At 45.2% G+C, this 20196-nt stretch overlaps 1 protein-coding gene across 3 annotated transcripts in view; it reads right to left on the reverse strand.

Annotated features, from left to right (window-relative positions):
• The window catches only part of celsr1a (cadherin EGF LAG seven-pass G-type receptor 1a), a 121888-nt gene that overhangs the window by 97333 nt on the left and 4359 nt on the right, over window positions 1-20196 (reverse strand). The gene's annotated exons all lie outside the window — the stretch shown is intronic.

Genomic DNA, 20196 nt, shown 5'->3' on the forward strand with positions numbered 1-20196 from the left:
TGCCCCTAGACTTTTTCCACATTTTGTTGTGTTACAGCCTGAATTCAAAATTGATTAAATATATATTTTTCTCCCCCACCTACAGTCGTGGCCAAACGTTTTGAGAATGACACAGATATACATTTGCACAAAGTCTGCTGCCTCAGTTTGTATGATGGCAATTTGCATATACTCCAGAATGTTATGAAGAGTGATCAGATGAATTGCAATTAATTGCAAAGTCCCTCTTTGCCATGCAAATTAACTGAATCCCCCAAAAACACTTCCACTGCATTTCAGCCCTGCCACAAAAGGGCCAGCTGACATCATGTCAGTGATTCTCTCGTTAACACAGGTGTGCGTGTTGACGAGGACAAGGCTGGAGATCACTCTGTCATGCTGATTGAGTTCGAATAACAGACATCCTCCGAGAGCAACTTCTCCCAACCATCCAGGAACAGTTTAGTGACGAACAATGCCTTTTCCAGCATGATGGAGCACCTTGCCATAAGGCAAAAGTGATAACTAAGTGGCTCGGAGAACAAAACATCGATATTTTGGGTCCATGGCCAGGAAACTCCCCAGAACTTAATCCCATTGAGAAGTTGTGGTCAATCCTCAAGAGGCGGGTGGACAAACAAAAACCCAGAAATTCTGACAAACTCCAAGCGTTGATTATGCAAGAATGGGCTGCTTTCAGTCAGGATGTGGCCCAGAAGTTAATTGACAGCATGCCAGGGCGGATTACAGAGGTCTTGAAAAAGAAGGGTCAACAATGCAATTATAGACTCTTTACATCAACGACATGTAATTGTCAATAAAAGCCTTTGACACTTATGAAATGCTTTTAATTATGCTTCAGTAATCCATAGTAACATCTGACAAAAAATATCTAAAGACACTGAAGCGGCAAACTTTGTGGACATGAATATTTGTGTCATTCTCAACACTTTTGGCCACGACTGTACACACACTACCCCATAATAACAAAGTGAAAACATATTTTAGAAATGTTTGCCAATTTATTGAAAATGAAATACAGAAATATCTAATTTACATAAGTATTCACACAATACCTTTGGCAATGATTACAGCTGTAAGTCCTTCTGGGTAAGTCTCTTAATAAGAGCTTTACACACGTGGCTTGTACAATATTTGCAAATTATTATTTTTTTAATTCTTCAAGCTCTATCAAGTTGGTTGTTGATCATTGCTAGACAGCTATTTTCAAGTCTTGCCATAGATTAACAAGGCTACTTAGGAACATTCAATGTCATCTTGGTAAACAAGTCCAGTGTATATTTGGCCTTGTGTTTTAGGTTATTGTCCTGCTGAAAGGTGAATTTGTATCCCAGTGTGTTAGAAAGCAGAATGAACCAGGTTTTCCTCTAGGATTTTGCCTGTGCTTAGCTCTATTGCGTCTCTTTTTATCCTAAAAAACTCCCTAGTCCTTGCCGATGACAAGCATACCCATAGCATGGCGCAGCCACCACCATGGTTGAAAATATGAAGAGTGGTACTCAGTGATGTTTTAAAAAATTTTATTTCACCTTTATTTAACCAGGTAGGCTAGTTGAGAACAAGTTCTCATTTACAACTGCGACCTGGCCAAGATAAAGCATAGCAGTGTGAACAGACAACACAGAGTTACACATGGAGTAAACAATTAACAAGTCAATAACACAGTAGAAAAAAAAGAAAAAAAGAGTCTATATACATTGTGTGCAAAAGGCATGAGGAGGTAGGCAAATAATTACAATTTTGCAGATTAACACTGGAGTGATAAATGATCAGATGGTCATGTACAGGTAGAGATACTGGTGTGCAAAAGAGCAGTAAAGTAAATTAATATAAACAGTATGGGGATGAGGTAGGTATTTGGGTGGGCTATTTACCGATAGACTATGTTGGTGAAATCCTTGAGAAATTTTCTTCCTCTCTGGCAACTGAGTTAGAAAGGACGGCTGTATCTTTGTAGTGACCTGGTTTATTGATACACCATCCAAAGTGTAATTAATAACTTCACCATGCTCAATAGACACACCCTCAATAGACACACCCATAATATAGACACACTACGTGTTTTAATAAAATCAACTATATGCATTGAGCTTGTCTGATGCTTTACGCTTACAGTTTGATGAAATAAGCCAAATGCCTCAAGAGGGCACCAGAGATCTAGATTTTTTTTTAACTTAACCTGACCCAACTATTCTCCTCCCACTCATGCTGGCTTTCGCAGATTCTGCCATTGCTCTCCAGAAGTTTCCGGTAATAGGCTACATGAGGAGTCTGCAACTTCTCTCATGTGGAATGACCATTTCTACCAATCTGCATGCCAGTTATGATTTTCATATGCACATTTCATGAAAGTTTCATTAAAATTATAATAACGTCTTCATATCTCAAAATCATTGTCATGTGGTTGATCAAAATTCTATCCAAATCTAAATGAAATTGATACAAACCTAACCTTGCCAACTATGTAAAAATAGTCTACAAAAAGCCAACAAATTAAAACATTGCAGCCTGCAGGTAGAAAATATCCTGATAAAAATAAATGTCCTATAAATCCCATTGTCTACACATGACCTGTCTGCAACAAACTTGAAACATTGTATCAACTATTAACTTGCGTCCGGTGAAGCTTGCGCTAGCAAACTTGCAACATGGAATAAAATATTCTGGGCCATCAGTTTCCCGCGCCAGTGAACTCGGGACAGACACAGCTCTGGGTTATTTGCACAAGGGATAAGAAGCAGTGCTGACTTGGGTTGGAGCTCACCGGAGCTGAGTACCGGCAGTACTACTGCTAGAGCTCCTGTTCCTCTGATAGATTATTAGCTCTAAAGTACTGTGGAGCTCCTGTTCCTCTGATAGATTATTAGCTCTAAAGTACTGTGGAGCTCCTGCACCTACATATAAACAGTACCAGCACTAAAAATGAGTACCAGAACTTATTTCAGTCCAAGTCAAGCACTGATAAGAAGTTATCAGGTAGGACTCTTTTATGACGTTCCCATTGGATCAGAGCAGGACATTTTTCCCTTTCGAAAGGGAGAGAGCTGGTAAGATGTTTCAAACACATTGGGGAATTATTGTCATTCTCAATGGATGTAAAAACAGACTTTGTTTGCTTGCCGTTTTAGGTGAAGAAAACATTCCTTTGAGAAGCTCCACAGGTCATGAGTGGTGGTGTGTTAAGCCAATCAAAAACACTATCAGATCCCCAAATGGGCACATTTATTAGCCTACATTTGCGCGCAGGCTAGATAGCCCATTGGCCTACTTCTATGTGTGCACGTCTTCATTCAACATTGACAGGAGCGCTACAAACAAAAGACAATGACTAAATTGACAAAACTCGTAAATGGAATGAAATAAACCAAAACGCGTTTCTCTCAAGTGTAACATAGGTTGTGCACTCTGCCAACAATGTGTCCACCCTGACAACGGGAAGACTGGAGTAATAATATTGAATGCATTACGAGAAATTACCATAACCAAAGTAACAAACATGGTAGAAATGATAGGAATTAAGGCTAAATGTAGTACTGGTGATATATGTCATGGGAAATTGATATACACTAACAATCAAATGCAAACAATTCACACAATGAAACAATGAATGTGCACAAATTGGCGAGAGAGAAGAGAAGTGCATTGTGCGTCTGGGCACATGGTCAATCTGACGTCTGCATTGGCCATGCAGAGTTTACGGTGATACGGGCTCAGCAGAAGTCAGGGCATTCACACTTCTTGCGCTTCGCCGAGCAGTGCAGAGATTCTGTCAAGGAAGTGAGACTGTGTTTTCTACAGGATGTACCGCCCCCACCTACTGTCAACCAATCATGTAAATGCAGAGCTATACAAAATTTGGGAGGCACACGGCGATGCGGGAGGAGAGCTCGATTTGGCCTCTGCATGCCTCTGAAGGCTGTGCAATTGCATCACACCCTCCATATGGCTCGAATGGGCTTTTAGTCTAGGCCTCCACAATGGATTAGTTCACTGAAATAGGCGCAAATATATAAATATGTTACTGTTTTGACTAAAACAATCTCGGTCGACCAACAGCCTAAGACCAAACAATCAATCGACCAGTCGTCTAATTGGGGTCAGCCCTAGTGGGGTACAGAGATGAAGTAGTTATTTAAAAAATCATCAGAGTCCATGCAACTTATTATGTGACTTGTTCAGCACATTTTTACTCTTGAACTTATTTAGACTTTTCATAACAAAATACTTATTGACTCAAGACATTTTATTCATTTGTAAACTATATACTTTGACATTATGGGGTGTTGTGTGTAGGCCAGAGACACATCTCTAAACCATTTGAAATTCAGGCTGTAGTACAACAAAATGTGGAAAAAGTCAAGGTGTGTGAATACTTTCTGAAGTGGGCAGAATAAATCTCTTTACGCAGGGGTCCAGTTTCTAAGACAACAGGTAATACCTAACCCATATGGAATATCAATCTCTTCAAATCCACTCAGAAATGATTTGAAATCAAACATACCTCTGGACTTACTTCCAATCAAAACCCGCTACAGAACATGAATGCTTTCGTCACTTCTAGGTTAGACTACTGCAATGCTCTACTCTCCGCCTACCCAGATAAAGCACTAAATAAACTTCAGTTAGTGCTGAACACAGCTAATAGAATCTTGACTAGAACCAAAAAATGTCATCATACTACTCCAGTGCTAGCCTCCCTACACTGGCTTCCTGTTAAGACAAGGGATGATTTCAAGGTTTTACTGCTAACCTACAAAGCATGACATGGGCTTGCTCCTACCTATCTTTACGATTTGGTCCTGCCGTACATACCTACACGTACGCTACGGTCACAAGACGCAGGCCTCCTAACTGTCCATAGAATTTCTAAGCAAACAGCTGAAGGCAGGGCTTTCTCCTATAGAGCGCCATTTTTATGGAATGTGAGAGACGCAGACTCGGTCTCAACCTTTAAGTCTTTACTGAAGACTCATCTCTTCAGTAGGTCCTATGATTGAGTGTAGTCTGGCCCAGGAGTGTGAAGGTGAACGGAAAGGCACTGGAGCAACAAACCTCCCTTGCTGTATCTGCCTGGCCGGTTCCCCTCTCTCCACTGGGATTCTCTGCCTCTAACCCTATTACAGGGGCTGAGTCACTGGCTTACTGGAGCTCTTCCATGCAGTCCCTAGGAGGGGTGCGTCACTTGAGTGGGTTGAGTAACTGACGTGATCTTCCTGTCTGGGTTGGCGCCCCCCCTTGGGTTGTGCCATGGGGGAGATCTTTGTGGTCTATACTCGGCCTTGTCTCAGGATGGTAAGTTGGTGGTTGAAGATATCCCTCTAGTGGTGTGGGGGCTGTGCTTTGGCAAAGTGGGTGGGGTTATATCCTTCCTGTTTGGCCCTGTCCGGGGGTATCGTCGGATGGGGCCACAGTGTCTCCCGACCCGTCCTGTCTCAGCATCCAGTATTTATGCTGCAGTAGTTTATGTGTCAGGGGGCTAGGGTCAGTCTGTTATATTTGGAGTATTTCTCTTGTCTTAACCGGTGTCCTGTGTGAATTTAAGTATGCTCTCTCTAATTCTTCCTCTTTTTCTCTCTTTCTTTCTCTCTCTCGGAGGAGGACCTGAGCCCTAGGAGACCGACCATGCCTCAGGACAACCCGGCCTGATGACTCCTTGCTGTCCCCAGTCCATCTGGTCGTGCTGCTGCTCCAGTTTCAACTGTTCTGCCTGCGGCTATGGAACCCTGACCTGTTCACCGGGCGTGTTACCTGTCCCAGACCTGCAGTTTTCAACTCTCTAGAGACAGCAGGAGCGGTAGAGATACTCTGAATGACCGGCTATGAAAAGCCAACTCACATTTACTCCTGAGGTGCTGACCTATTGCACCCTCGACAACCACTGTGATTATTATTATTTGACCCTGCTGGTCATCTATGAACATTTGAACATCTTGGCCATGTACTGTTATAATCTCCACCCGGCACAGCCAGAAGAGGACTGGCTACCCCTCATGGCCTGGTTCCTCTCTAGGTTTCTTCCAAGGTTCTGGCCTTTCTAGGGAGTTTCTCCTAGCCACCGTGCTTCTACACCTATATTGCTTGCTGTTTGGGGTTTGAGGCTGGGTTTCTGTACAGCACTTTGTGACATCAGCTGATGTAAGAAGGGCCATTTGATTGAATTTGATTGAATAGATCTAATTTAATTGATTACAAATTAAAACTTCACTGTCAAAAGTGTAAAAGTAGTGGTAATAAAACATCCCTAGCCTGCATATTCTGTTTGGCACTCCATCCATAGCTAGACTGCATGGAATCCATACCAGCGCTGCCTGCCCTGAGGGTAGTGCTGTCCTAACCAGACAGGACCAGACTATAGATCACCTTTACTCCTAGGCCTGTAATTTACCATCTGCCGAGACCCTTTAAAGCTACACTCTGGGATTATTTTCCTAGCAAAATGGCACAAGATTTTAAATTACCATTAAACAGGCACCCAGATGTCAGGCTGCAGAGATGGACACAGAGGAGAGATGTGGCAGATCCACCTGGTAGTACTAGTTCCACTTCAAACTCCTAGCCCACACACACAAACACTGGGCAGTAGCCAGCCAGCCCTCTCTGCTGGTCCACTGGGCCCTAAGGGTTGGTAAATGCTGATACAGCCCTGTGGAAAGCACTGGCTGGCTTCTGTACATGTAAAGACCAGACACGCAAAGAGAAACCAATGAGCGTTGCTGAAATACCAGAGACGATAAGACGCCAAGAAAATCCCCCTATCTTTATAATGAATTGCCTGTACAATAATCAAAGGGAATTAGGGTATAAATGAATGGCATCGATAAATCAAAACTAGCTGTATGAGGTGATTGAGGGAATAGCTCGTTCTCAGATACTCCTCTCTTTTCCTATCCTTCCCCCTTTCCTGTCCTCCTTCAGAACTAAGCTTATACCACATCCACATGTTTCTGAGTCTAGCCTCCAACAATCTCAGTCACCTCGACACGCACCAATGACAGAAACACACACCCACCACCCACCCACCCGAGTGAGTGAGTGTGCAAGATTAAACATGAATCAAATTCCTTTCCCGCTCATTGAACAGGGAGAGAGACACAGCTTACCCAGTTCAGACTGTTGTTTCAGCTTAATTGCTGTTCACGAATCACAGTCCTCTCTTCTCTTTCTCTCCCTCTGTCTCTGTCTCTTCTGTTGTAGGAGAACAGAGAAGCCTAGGGTGGAGTCAAGCCCAAAGTCATGGAATTACTACAGGAGAATCAGAGGATATCTATCCTGGACCACGACAGTCGATGCCCTTGCTTTCTAGAGCGTTGAAGTGTATTGAACAAACCGACTTAGCTAGGCCACATTACATGTGAAACAGGAGAAGAAACGCAATATAAATGCCGGATCAGAAGAAAAAAAAAGCAATATACAAATAAATACAATTCATTTCTTCTCAGAAGCGGTCAATGTATACTAGATATATTGCATTCGGAAAGTACTCAGACCAATTGACTTTTTCCACATTTTGTTATGTTACAGCCTTATTCTAAAATGGGTTCAATTATTTATTTTTCTCATAAATCTACACACAATAGCAAATAATGACAAAGCGAAAACAGGATTGTGGCGATTTTAGCAAATTTATAATAAATAAAAAAACAGAAATACCTTATTTTAGAGTCATTAAAACTCGTTTTTCAACCACTCCACAAATGTCTTGTTAACAAACTAGTTTTGGCAAGTCAGTTAGGATATCTACTAAGTCATTTTTCCAACAATTGTTTACACACAGATTGTTTCACGTATAATTCACTGTATCACAATTCCAGTGGGTCAAAAGATTACATACACTAAGTTGACTGTGCCTTTAAACAGCTCAGAAAATTCCCCAAAATTATGTCATGGCTTTAGAAGCTTCTGATAGGCTAATTGACATCATTTGAGTCAATTGGAGGTGTACCTGTGGATGTATTTCAACACCTACCTTCAAACTCAGTGCGTCTTTGCTTGACATCATGGGAAAATCAAAAGAAATCAACCAAGCCTCATCCTTGAGAGCAATTTCCAAATGACAGAAAGGTACCACGTTCATCTGTACAAACAATAGTACGCAAGTATAAACACCACGCAGTCGCCATACCGCTCATGAAGGAGACACGTTCTGTCTCCTAGAGATGAACCTACTTTGGTGCGAAAAGTGCAAATCAATCCCAGAAGAGCAGCAAAGGACCTTGTCAAGATGCTGGAGGAAACAGGTACAAAAGTATCTATATCCACAGTAAAAAAAAGAGTCCTATATCGACATAACATGAAAGTCCGCTCAGCAAGGAAGAAGCCACTGCTCCAAAACTGCCATAAAAAAGCCAGACTACAGTTTGCAACTGCACATGGGGACAAAGATCGTACCTTTTGGAGAAATGTCCTCTGGTCTGATGAAACAAAATAGAACTGTTTGGCCATAATGACCATCGTTATGTTTGGAGGAAAAAGGGGGAGACTTGCAAGCCGAAGAACACCATCCCAACCGTGAAGCACAGGGGTGGCAGCATCGTGTTGTGGGGGTGCTTTGCTGCAGGAGGGACTGGTGCACTTCACAAAATAGATGGCATCATGAGGACAGAAAATTAGGTGGATATATTGAAGCAACATCTCAAGACATCAGTCAGGAAGTTAAAGCTTGGTCGCAAATGTGTCTTCCAAATGGACAATGACCCCAAGCATACTTCCAAAGTTGTGGCAAAATGGCTTAAGGACTACAAAGTCAAGGTATTGGAGTGGCCATCACAAAGCCCTGACCTCAATCTTATAGAAAATGTGTGGGCAGAACTGAAAAAGCTTGTGCGAGCAAAGAGGCCTACAAACCTGACTCAGTTACACCAGCTCTGTCAGGAGGAATGGGACAAAATTAACCTAACTTATTGTGGTAAGCTTGTGGAAGGCTACCTGAAACGACCCAAGTTAAACAATTTAAAGCCAATGCTACCAAATACTAATTGAGTGTACGTAAACTTCTGACCCACTGGGAATGTGATGAAAGAAATAAATGCTGAAATAAATAATTCTCTCTACTATTATTCTGACATTTCACATTCTTAAAATAAAGTGGTGATCCTAATTGACCAAAGACAGGGAATTTTTTACCAGGATTTAATGTCAGGAATTGTGAAAAACTGAGTTTAAATGTATTTGGTTAAGCTGTATGTAAACTTCTGACTTCAACTGTAAGTATTCAGACTCGTTGCTATGAGACTCGAAATTGAGCTTAGGTGCACCATGTTTCCATTCATCATTCCTGAGATGTTTCTACAGCTTGACTGGAGTCCAACTGTGGTACATTCAATTGATTGGACATGATTTGGAAATCATGTCTATATAAGATCCCACAGTTGACAGTGCATGTCAGAGCAAAAACTAAGCCATGAGGTCGAAGGAATTGTCCGTAGACCTCCGACACAGGATTGTGTCGAGCCATATATCTGGGGAAGGGTACCAAAAAATGTCTGCAGCATTGAAGGTCCCCAACAACATAGTGGCCTCCATCACTCTTAAATGGAAGAAGTTTGGAACCACCAAGACTCTTCCTAGAGCTGGTCGCCCGGCCAAACTGAGTAATCGGGGGAGAAGGGCCTTGGTCAGGGAGGTGAACAAGAATCCGATGGTCACTCTGACAGAGCACCAGAGTTCCTCTGTGGAGATGGGACAACCACCAGAAGGACAACCATCTCTGCAGCACTCCACCAATCAGGCCTTTATGGTAGAGTGGTCAGACGGAAGGCACTCCTCAGTAAAAGGCACATGACAGCCCACTTGGAGTTTGCAAAAAGGCACCTAAAGGACTCTCAGAACCAACAAGGTTCTCTGGTCTGATGAAACCAAGATTGAACTCTTTGGCCTGAATGCCAAGCGTCACATCTGGAGGAAACCTGGGACCAACCCTATTATGAAGCATAGGGGTGGCAGCATCATGCTGTGGGGATGTTTTATAGCGGCTGGGACTGGGAGACTAGTCAGGATCAAGGGAAAGATGAACGGAGCAAAGTACAGAGAGATCATTGATGAAAACCTGCTTCAGAGCACTCAGGACCTCAGACTGGGGCGAAGGTTCACCTTCCAACAGGTCAACGGTCCTAAGCACACAGCTAAGACAACGCAGGAGTGGCTTCGGGACAAGTCTCTGTATGTCCTTGAGTGGCCCAGCCAGAGCCCGGACTTGAACCCAATCTAACATCTCTGGAGTCTTTAAAATAGCTGTGCTGCGATGCTCCCCATTCAACCTGACAGAGCTTGAGAGGATCTGCAGAGAAGAATGGGAGAAACTCCCCAAATACAGGTGTGCCAAGCTTGTTGCGTCATGCTGTAATCGCTTCCAAAGGTGCTTCAACAAAGTACTGAATAAAGGGTCTGAATAATTATGTAAATGTAATATTTACATATGTTTTTGCTTTGTCATTATGGGTTATTGTGTGTAGATTGTTGAGGAAAAAAAACAATTTAATACATTTTAGAATAAGGCTGTGATGTAACAAAATGTGGAAAAGGGGGTCTGAATACTTTCTGAATGCATTATACTTATTTGGTTCTGTTTCAGTTAATCAAATGTAATATTGTAACGATGAAATACGAGGATTGAAGTACTCTAGGCTTGGTTCCAACCAGCAAGTTATGGGGAGCTTTATTTCTTCCCTTGGCTGCTGTGGGGATTCTAGGCATAGCCTGGTGTTTTGTTCAAAGTCTGTGAGTTTCAGAGCAATGTGCCTGTGTGTGTGAGACCCAGACTGTTCCTGTAATCTAATAACAGTTTCTATAGACACCAAGGACAGACATAGCCTCCAAACCAGGTTTTAATACAATTAGAATGTTTCTTTATTGAAACATTCTAATTGTATTAAAACCTCACCACCCACCACCCCCTTAAAATAAAACACCAAGATATATCCTGTACGGCATACATGTACCATACTCACCTTTCCATCTGCCACATGATACAAAACACCACATATCACAATAACAAACAGAAAACTCAACTTCTATAACCGTATATCCAATACATCTTCCCCAGCTGTACAGACAGCCCCCCAACACACCATATCTCCTGAAACATCTCCACACTTTTTTATTTTATAGAACTCAAATTCTAACCTAAGGCACGCAGAGACCATCCCATTAAATAATAGTAAAGGGTCTACTATTCCCCCACCTTGTTATCCAAATAGCCAACTTTGCCTGGGCAAACAGAAAATTCAACAAAACACATTTGGCCTTTTCCTTATTTGAATACCTGTACCCCATTATAAACATCCCAACAGTAAAACCCACCCCCAACCTCTCACACAGACATTCCAACAGAGACATTAATGGCATTAACCTGGTGCACACAGAAAACACATGAATCACAGTGTTCTCTCATAACACAGAAAGGACACCCCAGCCTGACTCCTGGTTCAACCCGTGCCAACCAGCTGTTAGTGGCCAGGGCTCCATGTGGAACCCTCCACTGGAGGTCCCCTGACCTCTTTGGTGCTGGGGGCTTGTAGAGCCCCCTCCATCTAAAACCCACCATACTCTCCTCCCCACATACCCCCTGCCACTGATGTGCCTTCACTCCTGGTAGGCTCCTAATGTTCCTCACCTTGATACAGAGGTTGTAGAGGGCTTTACCTCCCACCTCCTCAAACTCCCCCAGGCTCGGAGTGTTAGATTTGAACATGTCCTCCAGACCCCTTTGCAGGTCCCCAGTCTCTCCCGTCACCTGCAGTGGCAGAAACATTGGTGGCCCCTCCCCCTTCGGTCGCTCAAACACCCCCCTTACCGGCTCAGACAGTGCCTCCTGGACCTCCTCCAGGAATCTCTCCAGCAACCTAAGAGTCATTCCTGTTTGTTGTGCCAGGACGTCCAGGGTTTTCCACCCCTCCTTTTCCAGCAGTCGCAGGTCACCCAGCCTTAGTAAGTCCGCTACCATCTCTGCAGGGTGGCCGACTGAACCGATCTCAAAAGAATGGCTGGGTTGTGGAAGATAGGCTCCTCCCACACCCACAGCCCAGGCTCCACACCCCCTTCTCGTGTTGACCTTAGCAGCTGCCAGGCCCTCAGCAGCTGCCAGGCCCTCAGCACTGCAGAGTAAAAATCCCAACCCTAATCCGCCAGCTCACCTCAGCAGTCCACATGCTGGTTCCCTCCAACCAACATCAGTATTGTTCAGCAGTCTCTGCGCCGCCTTTAGTCGGAACGCAGCCACCCTGCTCTCCAGTTCCACCAGGCCCTGTCCTCCTTCGTGGACGGTCATGTACAACACTGCTGCCCACAGCCAGTGATGGCCCGACCAGAAAAAGCCGACCAGCTTGCGTTGCAGGTCTGCGAGCAGTTGAGGACAGCCAGTTTATGCCACAGGGAAGATGCCACCAGGTTATTGATTATCAGCGCCCTCCCTCTATATGAAACTTGGGACAGGAGCCACTTCCACCTGGCCAGTCTTGACACCACTGCCTATGACAGCCCCTCCCAGTTCTTCCTGACCCACATCTCCAAGCCCAGGTACACCTCCAACCTGTTAAGCCCTTCACAATCCCACTGCAAACCCCTTGGAAGCAGAGGAGGGGCCCTATTCCCCCATGCCCCACATAACAGAGCTTTACTCTTGCCCCAGTTTACCTGACGAAGCTCCCACGTACACCTTCAGACTATTCTCTAGTGCCTTCATATTCTTCTCATCCCTGACCATCACAGAAACGTCATCTGCATACGCTGACACTGCTATGACTGTTACCACACCCATGCCTGTCCAGCACACTCCCTGCAGTCTACTGCGTAGCAGGCCCATAAAAGGCTCAATGGCTAGTGTATATAACTGCCCCGATAGAGGGCATCCTTGTCTAATGCCCCATCTCACCCAGACTGGCCTGCTGAGCCCGAATCCCACCTTGACCATACATGATGCCCCAGCATACAACAGCTTCACACAGGTCAAAAAACTTCCCAAACATCACATTAAACAGATACTCATGGTCCACTCTATCAAAAGCCTTCTCTTGATCTAAAGAGACCAGTCCAAAGTTCACATTAGAACCTCTCGACAAGTCCAACATGTCCCTGATTAAGAACAAGTTGTCCGTAATTGAGCGTCCCGGTACACAATATGTTTGGTCCTTGTGTACTATCGAATCCAGCTGGGACTTCAGTCTGTTAGAGAGGACCTTGGCAAATATCTTGTGGCCCGCACAGAGCAATGCCCCGGGCCTCCAGTTCACACAAGTCCCCTTTTTGGGCAGGAGAGTCAGAGCCGCACGACGGCAACCTCATCGGCAAATCTCCCCAGAATTTTTTATTTATTTTTTAAACTCCACTGGGAGTCCATCGACCCCCAGTGCACGACCGGGGGACATCTGGGTTACTGCCTCTGCCAGTTCATGGGACAACAGAGGAATGTCCATTTCATCCCTCTGTGCCAGAGAGAGCATAGGGAGTTCTGCGAACAAGACCTGAGCATACATAGGATCACACATTTCTGCCCTATACAACTCAGTATATAACTCCACAGTTCGCTCCCGCATCTCTCCCACCACAGAGGTCACCCGCCCATCAGACTGCCGTAGACAATGGGCCCCGTAGCCTGCCTGGGCCCTGGCGAAATAGACAGCCAGGCCATGGTTATGTGGTGATCTGAAAAACCCACCTGGAGAATGGTAGCGCACAACAGCCTATTGCTCTGATTCCTGGACAAGTAAAAACGTTGAAGTCGGGCTGGACTCACCCTAGCCCCAAAGACCTTCACCCATGTATACTGTCTTGTGTCGGGATGTCTAGTTTTCCAAACATCCACTAGGTCGAACTGATTAATGATGTCCCTTAACACTCCCACTGACACTGAATGAGGCTTGTCATTTATATAGAAAAAGCCTACCCGAAGAGTCTCCATAAGAAGTGGGAGAAAGACAGCAAAGAAAGAGACCAATAGCAAAGCTCAAAAGTCCCAGTGCCAGAAATAAACTACATCTAAACAGTGTCTGAAGGTAGACCCTTACGCACTGTTTTGACCCACTTCCTCAACCTAAACCGTTTCCTGGGTGAGAGGACACCATGCACCCTAATTTTTCATAGCATGTTGTACTGATATTACAAACTTTCTCGGATCAGAAAAAAAGGCTTCAAGGATAACTTTTTCCCCCTTGGTCTCATTCAGGCACCCCCCCCAGCACCAGGCATAGGTTCCATGGTGCCTTTGACCACACCGGCCTCGGCCTCTCCCCTCTCACCTCCTTTCTTCTCCCCCTTTTCCTTTTCCGCCTGACACCCTCCTCCTCCCCTCCAGTCTCTTACACTTCCCCTCAATACTCTACTCATCCACAAGCATAACCTGACTAGACCCAGACTCATCTACACCACCATTGACAAGCATGACTAGACCCAGCCTCATCTACACCACCATTCATAGCCTGACTAGACCCAGCCTCATCTACACCACCATCCATAGCATGACTAGACCCAGCCTCATCTACACCACCATCCATAGCATGACTAGACCCAGCCTCATCTACACCACCATCCATAACCTGACTAGAACCAGCCTCATCTACACCACCATCCATAGCATGACTAGACCCAGCCTCAGCTACCCCACCATCTCTAGCCTGACTAGACCCAGCCTCATCTACACCACCATCCATAGCATGACTAGACCCAGCCTCAGCTACCCCACCATCTCTAGCCTGACTAGACCCAGCCTCATCTATACCACCATCCATAGCATGACTAGACCCAGCCTCATCTACACCACCATCCATAGCATGACCAGACCCTGCCTCATCTTCCCACCATCCATAGCATGACTAGACCCAGCCTCATCTACACCACCATCCATAGCATGACTAGACCCAGCCTCATCTACACCACCATCCATAGCATGACCAGACCCTGCCTCATCTTCCCACCATCCATAGCATGACTAGACCCAGCCTCATCTACACCACCATCCATAGCATGACTAGACCCAGCCTCATCTACACCACCATCCATAGCATGACTAGACCCAGCCTCATCTACACCACCATCCATAGCATGACTAGACCCAGCCTCATCTACACCACCATCCATTACATGACTAGACCCAGCCTCATCTACACCACCATCCATTACATGACTAGACCCAGCCTCATCTACACCACCATCCATTACATGACTAGACCCAGCCTCAGCTACCCCACCATCTCTAGCCTGACTAGACCCAGCCTCATCTACACCACCATCCATAGCATGACTAGACCCAGCCTCATCTACACCACCATCCATAGCATGACTAGACCCAGCCACATCTACACCACCATCCATAGCATGACCAGACCCAGCCTCATCTACACCACCATCCATAGCATGACTAGACCCAGCCACATCTACACCACCATCCATAGCATGACCAGACCCAGCCTCATCTACACCACCATCCCTGGCATGACTAGACCCAGACCCATCCATAGCATGACCAGACCCAGCCTCATCTACACCACCATCCATAGCATGACTAGACCCAGCCTCATCTACACCACCATCCATAGCATGACCAGACCCAGCCTCATCTACACCACCATCCCTGGCATGACTAGACCCAGACCCATCCATAGCATGACTAGACCCAGCCTCATCTACACCACCATCCCTGGCATAACTAGACCCAGCCTCAGCTACACCACCATCCCTGGCATGACTAGACCCAGACCCATCCATAGCATGACCAGACCCAGCCTCATCTACACCACCATCCATAGCATGACTAGACCCAGCCTCATCTACACCACCATCCATAGCATGACCAGACCCAGCCTCATCTACACCACCATCCCTGGCATGACTAGACCCAGACCCAGACCCATCCATAGCATGACTAGACCCAGCCTCATCTACACCACCATCCCTGGCATGACTAGACCCAGACCCAGACCCATCCATAGCATGACTAGACCCAGACCCATCCATAGCATGACTAGACCCAGACCCATCCATAGCATGACTAGACCCAGACCCATCCATAGCATGACTAGACCCAGCCTCAGCTACACCACCATCCCTGGCATGACTAGACCCAGCCTCAGCTACACCACCATCTCTGGCATGACTAGACCCAGCCTCTGCTGTCTGCATCTCATTGCCCCCTGCATGTTGACCTCGATATCCCCCACTGGCGCTTGTACCCTCACCTTGTCTACAGCCTTTATGTTGTCATGCAAAGCTCTCATGCCCCAAATCCCCACACTCAAAACACCATAGACTATCTGTGCTGGCAAACTCTGCATAGAGCCCCTCCCCATGCCTCACTTTAAAATGCACATTTAACTGTTGCTCATTGTTGTTCAGAAACATAAACACTTGGCCTCCGGAACGAAACAACGTGCTTAACGGCATCTGCCTGAAAACCTGCTGACACGAAAACCGCTAGTAAACTTACCAAAACGACTCAGCTCTTTCCTGAGGACATGAAACCCGCTAGCAAACTTACCAAAACGACTAAGCTCTTTCCTGAGGACATGAAACCCGCTAGCAGACTTACCAAAACGACTCAGCTCTTTCCTGATTTGATCATCCGTAATAAACAGAGGCAAATTTGCAACTACCACCTTTGTCAAAATGGAAGAGGCAGAATTGGCACCAACACACCCCTTACAAATATGGCACTAGCAATTAGCCTACCAACCAAATTTGCTCTTTTCATGACACACACAACCACAGCTTTGTTCATTCTGGAAGCGGAATGTATAAATTCAGCTCCTACCTGTTTTCCGACTGCGAGCAGAACCCTCTTTAACTCCATTCTCAGGAACACACCTGAATCCATGCCGTATCGACAGCATCTCCTCCGCGCTAGGCTGAGAAGCCATCGCACACACCACACCTTCCAAACCCCAGGAAATTAACTCTGTCCTCTTCCACCCTAACTTTGAAAAAACCTGTGGATTCCACTAAAACAAATAGTGCATTAACCCTCCACCATAGAAAATAAAATTGAAAGAAAGACCAAGAACAGAATCAAGAAAAGAAGATAGGGCAGAGCCCTCTACACCAAACACTCAAACTCCCAGCATGCACTGAGAGAGAGCGAAAGAGAGAGAGAAAGAGAGAAATTATAGAGTTATAGAAGGAAGGGAGGACAAGAGGGGAGAGAGAAGGTTGTAATGTCTTAGGAATGACCAGGGAGTTGCTTTGCTAATATCAGTTACTTTCAGTGCCAAGACTAATATACCACCACATCACGCCCATAAACATGTAAACACAATCTGGTCTATGAATAGAGGATGACTTACATCACACGAAATGTCAACAAAACCATCAATCTCCGAACAGACAGATCCAATCTGTCATGTGTCTATCTTCATTCTAAACTAAAGCCTGGTCCAAGATCGGTGTGTGCTGTATAGCCAACACTTATGGTCACAAGGAGTTGGCAGTACAGCACAAACAGATCTGGGACCAGGCCAATGTTGCTCTAGGCAGCACCTGTATAGGTAGTGATTCATCTCAACGAGCCTCTCCGGACATTGTTAGGACATCCATCAGAGTTAGGGGTCAGAGGTTGTGTGTAGACAAAGGAAGGCGCTCCGCCACACCAATAACCCCCTCTCTCTGTTGCAGCTGGTTGAGTGCAGTCAGTGGCAGCAGTGGTAGTATTGTGACAGGTAGGGCTGGGATACACACGGGCACAGCTGGACAGGGGGCACACTCTCCTCTTTCCCACACACACATCTCCTTACTTTAGTCCTTTAATTTAGCAAACCTCTTGTAAGACGTATTCAGCACCTAATATACTAAAACATCTCAACTTATTATCTTATTCATGCTGCTGCAGTAGTGACCTCATGTAAATCAAATTAAACCTCTTAGGTTCCTCCAGAAATCTGACTATGGGACTTACATGAAACGGTGAACCTCTTCTGGGTGCTATGGAGATAAACCTCAGAGAAAGTGAGATAAAAAGAGAGAGAGCAAGAGGAATAGAAAATGAGACTGTAGAGATAACGAGAGATGGGGAGAGAAAACTACGTAGCTCCTACAGAGTGGGGTCGAGGGCCAAACCTAGGCGGCGCTAGCTAAAAGGCCCCCAGGGAGAACGAAGGAGTGGGTGCATGTAGCGGCACACTGCAAGCTCTCCCTCCCTTCGCCCCTCCCTCCTTACCTCCAAAAGAAGAAAGAGAGAGAGAGAGAGAGAGAGAGAGAGAGAGACAGAGAGGCCAAGTGGAAATGATGATTTAGCACCAATCACTCCAAATCATTATTACGGTACATCTCACAAAGTTGGCCTAAAGAAGAGTAACACCATCCAATCCCTCGTCTCTATTATGCCCAGAGGGCCACACAAACAGACAGCTTATATAACACAGACAGAACTATGTATACTGGGCCTTAGAAAGACTTTAGGTATCAGGACCGAAGCCTGAGGAGATCGTCATTAGACAGTCAACATTAGATAGTCAAATCAATGGCTCTTCTTTTATTAAGACTATGGTGAATAAAATGAGAGAGCTACATTTGGAGGGAAAAGCTTGCTGAATGTTGAGCTAGCCAGATAAGAGATATTGTATTACAGTGGGAACACTCAGCCCCTACCATGCCTCATCGGTGTTGTTCTAAGGGGAGAGACAGAGTGGTGTTGTGACTAGAATGTTAACCTGCGTTATCTGGGGGATATCTGACAGGCAGGGAGTACCTCTGGCCTTTCAGGAGGGTTAGATAAACCATTTCAATCCCTTTCTGTTGGTAGAATAAAACACCTGTTCTGTTCTTGCCCTGTTTTTGAGAAATACAATTTGGTCAATTTAAAACAGATTTTGAGAGCTTAGTTTGAATGGGTGAATTGACAGAAAGAGACATCTTAGATAGATAATCTAATTCAAACAATGTTCAATTTCACACATCAGTAGCCACCACTACTATGCCCATCTCTGTGCCCAGGAGATCAGATTTAACTAATAATATCATTGTTTTTAGGAACAAACATTTGTTTCCTAATATTGGGCCTTAATTTTCCAAAAAAGCTCTGAATGAATTTGAGCCATGTCATTATCTCACAGAGAAAGAGAGAGAAGGGCTAGTGTTTCATTAATGAAGGAAGCCAGGAGCAGGCTGTTGGTGTCTGTCTCAGTCTGGTCTCCTGTTGTCCCTAGACTCCCCTGGGCCTGGGGTTGAGAGGTCAGAGCACCAGTGTTAATGATTACCTAACATTTGACATCACAGTGTTTCTAGAGTAGTGAGGAGGGAGGTCGGGGGTCGGAATGTTTGTGTAAGATGCATTATTCTGTTGGTGTGATGGAGGGGGCAGGGGTGCCCCTCGAGGGACAGCCGGGGGTCAGCATTGTCAAGGAGATCTCAAGAGTCCCAATTGTTATCGGTGAATGCGAAATAAGGTCCACTAGTGACCACGAGCCTCTGGACAGACAGTCTTTTGTTACACCGAAAAAGACAAGTCACCGAGATAACTAATTATGAGAGAGGTTGAGAAGGAAAGGCATAGGGAGGTTTCATTCTTGGTAAATAGAAAGAGATGGATTGAGAGAGTGAGAGTGAGAGCGAGACTTAAGGTGCTGGGCAGTTTGCCATATCAGGGAACTTGATTTGAAAGAAAAGCCTTCACAGAGACAAACAGCTGTCAATATGACAATTCTCTCATGGGGATAGGATGCCTCTCTCCCACTTACTGCCTCAAACAAGTCAATACGAAGGCCTGTATAACATCAATGCTCTATATTACAGTTGAAATAGCCTCTACCACCGTGTGTCTCTGTGAGGGTGTGAGCTATGGGTGTTTGGATTAGTGTAATGTGTCATTTAACAGAACAAAGTATACTGCTGTATAAGAGGACATCTTTCACCCAAATTCTTTCTGCGTGACTTACCGACAAATGCAGATAACCCATCTTACTTTTACTGCACTAAACTGTATGGGCTGTACAACACAATCAGCAAAAAAAAGGACTTGCAGCAAAATTGCCCAGCACGACCTGCTGACTAAGGCCATGTAAAGCACGGAGAACTATTTCAGTGCGTGAGACAGATTTTGCCCCAGTTTTGATCATCACACATAGCCATTCCTGCTAACCTAAGTGAAAAAAGGGGCCAACACAAGCTGTTCACTTCTAAGGTGAGTTTCTTGAAGAAGGTGTCTGGCGTGCTATAATGTTGATATGTGCAAACCGCATTTCTGCATTGAAAAAAACAACAACATTGGTTAAAAAATAA

Source organism: Oncorhynchus tshawytscha, linkage group LG17, assembly GCF_018296145.1.
Source record: "Oncorhynchus tshawytscha isolate Ot180627B linkage group LG17, Otsh_v2.0, whole genome shotgun sequence".
Classification (NCBI taxonomy): Eukaryota; Metazoa; Chordata; class Actinopteri; order Salmoniformes; family Salmonidae; genus Oncorhynchus; species Oncorhynchus tshawytscha.